This window comes from Haliotis asinina, chromosome 9 (assembly GCF_037392515.1).
Source record: "Haliotis asinina isolate JCU_RB_2024 chromosome 9, JCU_Hal_asi_v2, whole genome shotgun sequence".
Classification (NCBI taxonomy): domain Eukaryota; kingdom Metazoa; phylum Mollusca; class Gastropoda; order Lepetellida; family Haliotidae; genus Haliotis; species Haliotis asinina.
Window position 1 is genome coordinate 19491966 of NC_090288.1, and position 13393 is coordinate 19505358.

The following is a 13393-nucleotide window of genomic DNA, read 5'->3' on the forward strand; positions in this document are numbered from 1 at the left end:
AGATATACAGGGTTGTAGCTCCAGATGTACAACCATAAAGGGGCAGTCCTAGATATACAGGGTTGTAGTTCCAGATGTACAACATTAAAGGGGCATTCCTAGATGTACAGGGTTGTAGCTCCAGATGTACAACCATAAAGGGGCAATCCTAGATATACAGGGTTGTAGTTCCAGATGTACAACATTAAAGGGGCATTCCTAGATGTACAGGGTTGTAGCTCCAGATGTACAACCATAAAGGGACAGTCCTAGATATACAGGGTTGTAGTTCCAGATGTACAACATTAAAGGGGCATTCCTAGATGTACAGGGTTGTAGCTCCAGATGTACAACCATAAAGGGACAGTCCTAGATATACAGGGTTGTAGTTCCAGATGTACAACATTAAAGGGGCATTCCTAGATGTACAGGGTTGTAGCTCCAGATGTACAACCATAAAGGGACAGTCCTAGATATACAGGGTTGTAGCTCCAGATGTACAACCATATAGTAACAATCCTAGATGTACCACCATATACGGATAACTCCAGATGTGCAACCATATGTGAACAATCCTAGATGTACATGTACAACCATACAGAGGTAGCTCCAGATGTACAACCATAAAGGGCCAGTCCTAGATATACAGGGGTATCTCCAGATGTACAACATTAAAGGGGCAATCCTAGATATACAGGGGTAGCTCCAGATGTTCAACCATAAAGGGACAGTCCTAGATATACAGGGGTAGCTCCAGATGTACAGCCATAAAGGGACAGTCCTAGATATACAGGGTTGTAGCTCTAGATGTACAACCATAAAGGGACAGTCCTAGATATACAGGGTTGTAGTTCCAGATGTACACCATTAAAGGGGCATTCCTAGATATACAGGGTTGTAGCTCCAGATGTACAACCTTAAAGGGACAGTCCTAGATATACAGGGGTAGCTCCAGATGTACAACCATAAAGGGCCAGTCCTAGATATACAGGGTTGTAGCTCCAGATGTACAACCATATAGGGACAATCCTAGATATACAGGGGTAGCTCCAGATGTACAACATTAAAGGGGCATTCCTAGATATACAGGGGTATCTCCAGATGTACAACCATAAAGGGACAGTCCTAGATATACAGGGGTAGCTCCAGATGTACAACCATAAAGGGGCAGTCCTAGATATACAGGGTTGTAGTTCCAGATGTACAACATTAAAGGGACATTCCTAGATGTACAGGGTTGTAGCTCCAGATGTACAACCATAAAGGGGCAATCCTAGATATACAGGGTTGTAGTTCCAGGTGTACAACATTAAAGGGGCATTCTTAGATGTACAGGGTTGTAGCTCCAGATGTACAACCATAAAGAGACAGTCCTAGATATACAGGGTTGTAGTTCCAGATGTACAACATTAAAGGGGCATTCCTAGATGTACAGGGTTGTAGCTCCAGATGTACAACTATAAAGGGACAGTCCTAGATATACAGGGTTGTAGTTCCAGATGTACAACATTAAAGGGGCATTCCTAGATGTACAGGGTTGTAGCTCCAGATGTACAACCATAAAGGGGCAATCCTAGATATACAGGGTTGTAGCTCTAGATGTACAACCATAAAGGGACAGTCCTAGATATACAGGGTTGTAGTTCCAGATGTACAACATTAAAGGGGCATTCCTAGATATACAGGGTTGTAGCTCCAGATGTACAACCTTAAAGGGACAGTCCTAGATATACAGGGGTAGCTCCAGATGTACAACCATAAAGGGCCAGTCCTAGATATACAGGGTTGTAGCTCTAGATGTACAACCATATAGGGACAATCCTAGATATACAGGGGTAGCTCCAGATGTACAACATTAAAGGGGCATTCCTAGATATACAGGGTGGTAGTTCCAGATGTACAACATTAAAGGGGCATTCCTAGATGTACAGGGTGGTAGCTCCAGATGTACAACCATAAAGGGGCAATCCTAGATATACAGGGTGGTAGTTCCAGATGTACAACATTAAAGGGACATTCCTAGCTGTACAGGATGGTAGCTCTAGATGTACAACCATAAAGGGGCAGTCCTAGATGCACAATGATACAGGAGCAACCCTTAGATATACAACCATTTGCAATCCACAAGTGTACGATCCCTAAAGGGGCAATCCCTAAAGTACAACCATACATGGACGACGCACAGATGAACATACATTGAGGGCACTGTCAAACTGAAGCTCAGAAACACCATATGCTTCTTTCTGCAATAATGATTGATGCCCAAATTGTTTGCAGACATCGCTATCTGAGTCTTATCCGGTAGCCTTCACAGCCATTAGCAACGGCCTACCCGTCTCCCATTCATGGTATACGAAATAATGTTTTCTATACCTTTGCGTGTTGTCAGCCTTTGTAAACTTAGTCTCAGCACTATTTGTTAAACTCGTCTTCTGTAGAGGAGTGTAATGAATAATACTGACACCAAGTTTACTTAGACTGGTGTGTTGTGTAATAAGTTTATCAAGAGTTGCAAAAGCCTGTATCCAACTTATAATACATCTGAAGAGATACCAATATTATTAGAAGGGCTGTTAAATGTTGCAATGAAAACTGGTCTATTTGTAGTATAATATGAGTTAGATGGCCACGTGCAAGAGAAGACCACATTAAGCACTGGGAATATTGAAAACTTACACTGGTCACATGCCAGATAGATCTCCCACTGATTTGTAACCAATCTGCGAGTTTAATATTTCAGACCGAAAGAAAAGTCAGATGGAAATGATCAACTATTTAATCGTTACTTTCCAAGGGCCTGAGGACATGAACATAGATATCTCCTTTCTGGTTTATGATTATCGTTTATCAGCCCCTTTGTAGCCTGTCTGCAGATAAGGCTGTTAGCTTGTTGGCTTGATCACACTGTATCAGGTGTAGGCCTAACATTTGTGCTTCAGCATCTTATGACACGTACTTGAAGTACAAACATGGAAACTATGCACATTTTAAAACTCTGGGGCACGCCTTGTCGCATTTCACCCAGTTCAAAAGTAGAACGCACAGTGGTATAAACTGACAATAAAGACGGCGGGTGAAATCGACCTTGACGGGTGGCATGCAAGTCTTGCAAATCAAGACAAGTATACAGTTATCAAGATTCGCTTTCGCTCGGTCAGATACCATAGCAAGGACACTCGTTTCGTATAATTTCTATGTAATGAAACCTCGTGTATTATGCTGTATTTATTATCCGTTGAAGATATCACTGTTCAGTTTTACAATGTTTTTACATATTCTGTACACACTGTATAATAGCATTACATGGTGCCATATGTATGACATCAAAGTGTTCTGATAAGTGAAATGAATATGGCTCAGTCGTCAGGATCTCCATTGTTCTCGGAGCCCTTGGTTTGGTACCTCCTGAACTCTTGGTGCAGGTCAGATGAGTGCCCAGGTTCTCCATCGGGAGCACAGCCCAACTGACAATCTGAGTAATACAGAAGGCTGTAGTTTTGGGGAGCCTCCATCTTCTCCTGAAAGTTCTTGGTTGACTCAACTAGGCAATGTTTCCTGGGAGAAGTTCCATTCACTGTCTGGGCTGCATGTAGAAGGGGCAAGGGTCCTGAGTTGATGATGAGCCTCACCGGCCTGACTGTGCCAGAATCACCCAAACCCTCTCTGCTGCATATCTGTTTTAGTCTGTAAAACATGATGCTATTTTTGCGCCTAGAATCCAATGCAGCGTTGCCCTATCGTTACGTTATTACCCTGGTGGATTTACACTTTCAAAAGTTGCAACTAAGCGCTAAGCGTGACCGTATAGATTCGTACATCTGCTTCTCAGGTACCCATTTTAACAGCTTGGTGGACTGAGTTCAATGTGGATGAACTGCTTTGCCCAGGGACACAACACAGTTTGAGACTCAGGTCACCAAAGGGATCGGACGGTCAGGATTGCTTGGTTGAAACAGTATATGCCTGTCCGGAGTATGAGGTGGTGATCAGTAGTCAAGTCTTGGTCGTTGGTTATGTACACAAACAAGTAAATAATCTACTTGTTACATTAAAAAAAAAACAACATGTTGATTGTGATAAACTGACTCTGTCACAGAGAAAACTCAAAGTCTGCTTTATGGACTCCAATATGTCTGACTACCTGTCTGCTAATGACAACATGCAATGCACAACTTCAGTCATTGACCACATCCAATTTAAAATTAACACCTATCGGGCTTATAAACCATAAAGAAAAAGGGTATCGGCAAATGACCAGCGGCCAGTGAAAAGGCATTGTTACACTTGAACACACATCCACCGGCTCTGATTGGGTTGGGTATCGTGGCTGCTTCGTTTCGAGGGAGGTAAACCCAAGTACAAAATATTGCATTTTCGATTTGTGATTATACGCTTATATTTTTTTTCTTAATCAGCAATGCATTTTGTGTTTTAATTATGTTTGATTTTTCTTTCTTTCTCTTTAACCTTAACCTTATATAGCGCCACACAGGCAGCTCGGATTATCGCTGTTGTATGCGCTCACAGAGCATATCCATGTGGCATGGACTTTGAACAGTGCTATATTGCCGTCCATATTAAGTATACGCGCAGTCTCTGAAAAGCACACCACACACTGACACGCTTCACCCCAAATTTCGAGTGTTCCCCAAAACATAATTATGTGCACATCATGATAAACGATTTCTCGAAGATTGTTTTAAGTAATCTAACACATTGTGAATGGAATAATAGCATACATCCTCTGACTTGGATGAACCCATACAAATACATGTATCCAACATACTGCCACCAGTATCAAAATTCTGGTCTTAGTTCTCTACGACACTGCCAATACCCCCTCACCCCACCCCTGAAAGATTGTTTTGAAACAGTCTAATACTCCACTGCAGAGTGGTGGAGTGTAACGAAATCTGACACTAAGTTTACTTAGACTGGTTTTTAAATGACTATTGAATCTTTCATGAAATTCTCCTTTGTCAAGAGTGCGCACCCCTACACCCTGGATCCGCAAAGCTGTATCTACCCCTGCATATGCACCTGAATGGGGCTAAATGTCAGTTTGACATAACCCGAATTATCAAACTATCCACGACATCACGTCATCTTGATCGTCAACATCAGATGTTGCACACACGCACACGCACACGCACACGCACACGCACACGCACACGCACACGCACAGCATTTTAACAATGGGGAGCTGGGAAGTATGAACGATGTCATTTTCCACACAGGTGGTCATTGTGTAGGAGTTTTATATGGCCACGGCCGGCCTCCAGTAACAGCGCCCTCTGGGTAGCCTGACCCCGCTGCCAGAGGCGTCTCTCCCTTGGCTGAGGATTATCCCCGGCGGGTGGCTTAGAGTCAATTACAGATCTTTCTAATTTCGTCATTTTCAAAAGACAGTCTTCGTCAATAATGACGAGCTTATCACAATAACGATAAACAGTCTTATCACTTTCCCCCTCCCCCAGCTTATAAGGGATAAGCTTTTTATCGTTATCTCTCCATCTCACCATACTACCACAACATTCGTGTTACAGATTTGACATCAAGCAAGTTCAGTGAAGTTTGTCTTATCCTTGGATGGCACCCGGCTTCTCATTCTCTGACGATGAGCCCTCGCGATATGGAGAGTATCAGTGTTGCCGATACCAGCATATCATGTAGAAAACCTGTCCCCCGTTTCTACAGTGCATTGTGGATAGTGTGACACGACCACTTCCACCAGGAAGCACTCTTGCATCCAGACTTGTCCCAGAATTAGATCAGCCGTTTCGTTATGGGCTATGGATATAGGATCAGTTGTGATACAAAACAAGAAAGTTGGTATTGTCTCATAACCAAGGCGTTTACGACATTACAAATATCTTAGATATGTCTCTCCTAAAAATGCAAAATGACAATCGTGGAGGAATGAAATCCTTGTCTAAATCGTATTAACGTGATCAAGTTATTGTGGAGAATATTAACATCTAGTATGTATATGTACCCAGCATTTCAGCTATGAAGTACATAAGTCTATTATAAAAATTCACCTACGTAATATGAATGTGAAAGTGTGTATACTTCTTTCTTTCATTAAGAATAACTGTATTCAAGCTATACAAATATATTATGTTATACTCATATGGTCATCAAGAAATATTAAACATCTACATGTTGAAGTACAACTAGGCTCGCTAGTAACAATTAAACAGAACAGTTACTACAACATTTGCTAAAGGTGTACAAACCAACTGTGCCTTTTAACCCCTGCCCTGTTCCACACCCCAGAAAAATGACAGCATGTCAGAAGCTCTTGGTGTGTTTTTCGGCGCTGGAAGCGTTTAGCATATTTATGTGTCCTGGATAGAGACTCGTGGGAAGGCCCGAATATAATGGTGGGGTTTGCTATTGCTCTCAGTCACAAACTAGGCCCTTTGGTGTTCCAGAATACTGGTCTTGGTAGAGGAGATGGTGTAACATCTACCCGCGACATCGATCAAGCACCGAGACTCTTCATGGTGCCACATTTTGAGCGTCATGGAAACCATGCACATCTGTCAGCAGGACAACGTGCTTATCCTTAAACCCTTAATTAACTTAATCCTCTCTGTGTACGGACGATGCAACGCTGATGTCAACGGTAAGGAAGCCATACAAGTTACTGACTTTTGGACCGCTCTGTATTTCGACCTGCCGACATTTTGACTTGACTTGTAGTTGTCTGAAATTCAACTTTAAATATTAAGTATCAGTGTATATCCATACTCACTACACACATACGCTCACGAACGCACGTACATATCCCTAATGATTTTGTATTAAAGGAAAACAAACGTTAATTTCTTGAAAAACAACAATCAATGCACATATACATGAGCATTAGAGACAACGGACTTTTGACAGATATTTACAAGTAGATATTTGAAACCATTCATTTAAAGTGTCACTATCCTTGACAAGGCTACCGGCTGTGATGTTGAAACAGTCCATCACATAGAAGTGAAATGCCTACTGAGCATCACTGACCTTACTTGGTGAAAATATAGCAGAGACACTGAACATCACCATTATCTAGGAAGATCTATATTGCCACAAAACACGAAACTGAACGTTTGGAGTAAATGAAGTTACTAAAAGAGGTATTGTGTCCATGGTTTGGAGGTGAAGATAATTTGTTCATTAATCAGAAACAACCGGAATGTCATTCCTGTCTGTCATTATCACCCATAGGAACGTAGGTAGCCCAGTGGGTCCCCCTCAGATATTTTTACAGCTAACACTGTATTAAATACTCTTTTGAAATAAAACTCTTTTGTGTGACACCGCAGCCCTGAAATCCACACCTCAGTTTACGACACAAAGATTGCGGGCAGCCAATCTGACAGATGATCGGTACCACAAATATGATATTCCTACTTACATATGATTACAACAACCATTAACAAACAAAATATGGAATCCAGAGCAATGACATAGACTACCCGGAATCCCATAAACCGAAGGCTCTGTGCAATACGTAATGATAAAAAACGAGCAAAAGACTTAATTAATACCAAAAACAATGCATAAACATTGATTGGTGTAAACATACGTGAAACAATGAGCACTGAACATCTAACTGGTGTGACAATGTTGCACACACACAGAAGCACACCTGTCTGTCATTATCACGTCCATGCACTATCAGCCCCCCTACGTAATTGAAGGAATTACAGCAAATTTGAAGGAATTGCATCTCAAATGTAAACAAACGCAGCCCACTCGCGAAACAATTGCAGCCATATCGGCAATTTAGCGGTAATAACTGAAACACATCGGCCATATCGGAAGCAATGTCGGTAATACTTGAAACACACTCGGCCGTCTTCGGAGATTTTTCGAGTCACTTCCGTGATTTGTCGGTCGCGAACGGAAACTCACGCAGCAAAACATGGCGTCATTCGAAGAAGCACCCGTCTCGTTGAGTTTTGTTTTTAGTTCCTACTATTACATTTTTATACTTATCCATCTTTGACCACCCTTGTTGAATGCGTTTAGGTATGAAGTGTTGTTGGAGCTATAGCTTATTTTTTTAGGAAAAGACTGTCACTGCAGAAGAGTGTCACAAGTCATGCCCCTGGAGGTTCAGATGTAAACAACCTCCAGGGGCATGACTTGTGACACTCTTCTGCAGTGACAGTGGATAAGTATAAAAATGTAATAGTAGGAACTAAAAACAAAACTCAACGAGACGGGTGCTTCTTCGAACGACGCCATGTTTTGCTGCGTGAGTTTCCGTTCGCGACCGACAAATCACGGAAGTGAGCCGAAAAATCTCCGCGGACGGCCGAGTGTGTTTCAAGTATTACCGACATTGCTTCCGATATGGCCGATGTGTTTCAGTTATTACCGCTAAATTGCCGACATGGCTGCAATTGTTTCGAGAGTGGGCTGCGTTTCTTTACTTTGGAGATGCAATTCCTTCAAATTTGCTGTAATTCCTTCAATTACGTAGGGGGGCCTGACTATCTACTCTAGGAAGACAGACTGGAGGAAATTCAAATACAGCTGAAAGTGTAAAGTAAAGTCAAAATCACTTTTTCATGTTCCCTTGGAACTGTAAATGTGTTAATGTCATGGTTGATCATAAATAAAGCAATCTTTCTGACTGACTTATCTTGTTCAGTTGCAATGAATATATACACCGAGTGAGTGAGGTAATGTAAAGTGGCTAGTGCTCCTTTATTAGGAAAAGGTAACTACGGCCTTGATCTACATCGACTCTCAGTGTTCACAACAGTCAGAACACACTAACATCTACCAAAAAATGAGATTCGACGTCAGATCTTTCTCGGATGACTTGTGCCAACTCAACATTGCTGAAAAGCTAAACTAAACATTCGAGCTCTAATCTGTCGCGCAAGGTGATTCCAAGTGTTTACAAGCCTGATGATCGTTTTGGTCAAGACACGAAGATTTGTTCTACTTTGCACTTTGATGAGACTGAGTCCTGGAATTCCTTCCAAAATCAACGATTACATCTGCCTCGACTTGACTCAAGACCAAAACAAAAGTCAAGTATCGTTCGTTGTCCTCGTCGTTGGTGTCAGTGAGTATATTTTTACGCCGCTATTAGCAATATTCCATTAATATCACTGCGGGGGACACCAGAAATGGGCTTTTCACATTGTGCTTATAGACTCGAACCCCGGTCTTCGACGTGACCAGCGAACTCTTCAATCATTCAGCTGCCCACCACAACTCTCGTCGGTAGAAAACTGGAAAACGCTTTAGCTATAGTTATCGTCAGTTACAATTGGAAATACTGACTTATGTTTACCATGCTCTGTTCACTTAAAACCATGCTGAACCTCTTGTGTTGTAACCGCAGTTTGCCGTAATACGTGTTCTGGCGAGGAATTTCCACAATGACCACAAGTGGACGCTCTCACCCCACATCACCAACATTCTGCAGAAACAAAACCGCGGTAATTAACACCAACCACAAACATCGAACCGCCGTCGAAGTAAGCAAGACATACTCCCATGCAGCCAACACCAGGGCGCCTGTGTGGTAAGCCGATTCTGTCATTCTTCTCATTGGTCTTGGATGTGCACCGGATATTTAGTAGATTATTGTGCAATAAGGCTAAGAAATATGTGAATGACGTGAAAATGAAGAACTCAAACACTAACATAACGTTGTCCGTAATATATGGCAGGTGATACATGATATATAGTTCAGTGTTTGGTAAAAACGAGTGCACATATGACACGACACTAGCTGTATGCATGAATCGATCACCCAGTGACCACACAGGATTGCTTTACCACTGGAACGCAGTAGTGTATGGTCCTGTGCATAGAGTTCAGCTCATAAATCAGTTGAAAATAAGCAACATTGGTCTCGGAGAGCCCTTGGATGGGTGACCGTGTTTGGGAGCTTTGCACCTGAGTGTTTGTAGTTCTTCAGTCCTGACCCACAACAAAGCATATGTGATACACGTGGTCTCGCCTTACGCAAGTCAGCATAAATTCATCCAGCATAAATTCGGTCCGCGGTGCGCTAAAGTCATGAGACTATATTAGTCCGAGAGATAAGGCTTGATTTATTTACCTCAGAGGTCCAAAAGGTTTGAACATTTGTTCCTATGGACAAAACTTCGCCAATTTTTTACTAGAGGGCGCTGAAGTCATGACTCAGCAGTTTTCTCACCTAGGGGTGATGTTCATTTTTAAAATATGAAATACAAAGAAAGGGTAACATATTATATATCATATGGCAGCCAACACACTTGACTTTAATAAAATCACAATATTAAGTACATCACTGTATCCACTACTGTGTCAATACACAGAAAAGGCAAAACTTACATAAAAAATGGTAAAATCAGGGACCATATATAGTCTCTGGTAAAATGCACAACTTTTGTTTTTCACTATATCTACAAATAAACCATTGAAGATTTTATTTGTGTTAAGTGTTGTTTGTCAACTATTACTTTTGGTGGCAGATGCAATAGAAGTACAGTTAAATGAAAATTTTGCCCTAGCTGTGTGTTAAGGACAAAAAACAATATCGGGGCTCTGAATTCAAGAGACGAGAGTTATCTCCCTTCCCCGAAATTAAAATTTGTCAGCTACCTCACAAAACATGTTGAAATCCATTAAAGATTGATAGAAAGTTCTAATTCTAGTTTCAAATGATTGGCTATATATTTGTCAATTCAAACTAAGATAAATATACTCTTCAATGGTTTATTGAAAAATTGGTCATGTTTTGATTCGTAAGACTGACATATTCTAAAAATTCAGACATTTTCTCATAGAAAGCAATGTTCAAACCTTTTGGACCTATCGGGGTAAAGAAATGGACCTTATCTTTTGAACTATATTCTTCTAGCGCCTCATGCACAGGCAGCTTGGGTTATCCGGAACAATGCAGCAGATTGTGGTTACAGCTTCCAGCAAGCAACTAGTCAGATCGGTGGCCATATAAATGAATTATTATGTCTTCTTCTTCTTCTTCTTCTTCTTCTTCAAAACCTTTGAACCACCCTCCATCCTCAATTGATTCAACATACAGCAAAAGGTGATGGCACATGATAGATTTTCCACTATTTGAAAAAACAAATGAATTTTTTGTCGATGTTCGCGTTTTGAAAACCTTCTTCTCCAGAACGACATAGAGCAGAATTGTGTTTGATACGCCGTTGGACATCCCATAGACTGGAATGCTATATGTGTTCAAGGTATGTTGATATACTGAATTAGTTTTGGTGTTTTCGCCCTTGGAATTTGGTCAATTTGTCCACCAAGTGCACAATGGTCTTAAGTGCACAGAAAGTATTAATATTCATCAGTGGGTGGAGCTTATGTGACTGCGTCACATTCACAGCACAGTATCTTCCGCCGATCTAATGGAGGGAGTGAACGAACACGCTTCATCGTCTGTCACCGCCTTATACAGTGCGACAGCTACAAAAGCCACAGCATAATGGATTTCGATGTTCAAGGTACCAAACTGTAGATAAGTAAATGGGAAGTATTTTTCTTCATATTATGATTATGTAAAAGTCAATACTTACGTCATTATTACGATACAAACACAAACTTTACATTTTTCTGTGTTAATAAATCTTCTCCTGAACGACAAATGGTATCATTGTGTTTGATACATCGTCGTAAAACCACACTCCGGACTGCTTACATTGCTCATGGCATATCTTGAATATTGTTGGAGATATCGCCCTTAAAGTTGGTCAATTTTGTCAAAACGCATTGTTATAGGGTTTATAGAATTTTCGCACTTTGTCACCGTTGAAATAGCTGAAGCGTCTGTAAAATTTAACAACAATAACCACTTCTTGGTTTTAGAAATATAGAAATAGTGCCTCTTTAACAGACCTTATTTCCGTTGTTCTTAGGTCTACAGTCAATACGAGGAGTGTTCTGGACATGTCAGGATCTAATCTCTCCAGCCATTTGTTTATTTGTCTGTGCCTTCTTGTTTGTGTTTCTGCAGGTTGTGACTTTTGTGTTTGTGTCAGCAGTGTTAATCAGTGCCAAATTAATCTCAAAAACACTGTAATGGACGTTCCAACGGGCGCCCAAAGAAACTGTACAAGTAAAGGTAGCCACGGGGAGTGTCTGGGGGATGTCAGAAGACCGTCAATATTGCCCAGGTTATGAAAGCATGTTCACCTCTTCATTCATGTCAAGTGGCGACCACTGAATGCGGGACGTTGTTCCAGTGGTAAGCGTGAACTCAAATATCATGACCATTCACGACCAGTTATATTTCAACACTGATTTGATGGCTAGGGTTTCTTCAGTTACCCTCCATACTGATGACCTACCAATCAAATGTCAAACTGTTATATGCAACAATATTGCACAATGGCTAGGTGAGAGATGTGAGCCAGGTAATTAGCATTGGTCACTGAAGCGTGACCCTTTGTTTAAGGACCATAGACTATTGTATCTACAATGCGACACAATTTAAGATGCATGCAATTATGTTTTTTGGCTTTTTTTGTTGTTGTTTTTTCAATATTAAAATTCGGTTTAAACATATGTATTTCTGGTATATTGTTCAGAACTGGACCAGCAAAGAAGCAAAAAGCTTATATTAATGCTTCTCCAGACATAATAACATTTTTCCGACTTGCATTTCATAACTTACTTACAAAAGTACATGATATCATAAATTACATCAAGCATACAATATACGTGAATACAAACATCCATACCGCAAAGATACCTTCAGATCTGCAAAGAACCACATGAAAACTTAAAACTGACAAACTCTTCTTGAAGTGTTAATAAAGTTACGTACTGATTTGATAATATGATGATTTATAGATCTGGGTAATTTGAAGGTACCATACAGAGCATCATTTATGTTATATCCATGTTTGAAATAAAATAAATTGTTTCTTATAGCATCATAGTACGTATAGAAAGATAAAGGGGTGTTCTCGAAGGCAGCTTCCCAAATACATGTACATGTTGGGTTATGTTTGTGGGCATTTGAATCACTACATTCTAATCGTAGCCTTCAGTGGATTGTTTGACAGAAGCTGTTTCAAATGTTGATGTCTAATCCAAATGAATTCAAAGTATATCAATATGGTGTAACCCTGTTCTTGAATTCACTTGGTGATTGTGTATGTCCTATTTCTTCAAACAAAGAATTTCAAAGTTCAGCAGTACTGGGCAGAAATAACCCTTCTCCATCATTGGTATTTGTAACTCCTTCAACAATTTATCATCAGTGAAGCTTTATGAAGTACAATTTTTTTCTGTGCAGTTCGATTTGCGTCTTTTTGAAACGAGAGGCCGACATGTTTGTGCTCGGAATAAGCATTGTTTTGCATAAATATTCTTGGACACGTTAAAATCATTTCACTATTATCTTCAATCGAGCATTTCCTGAAATTCA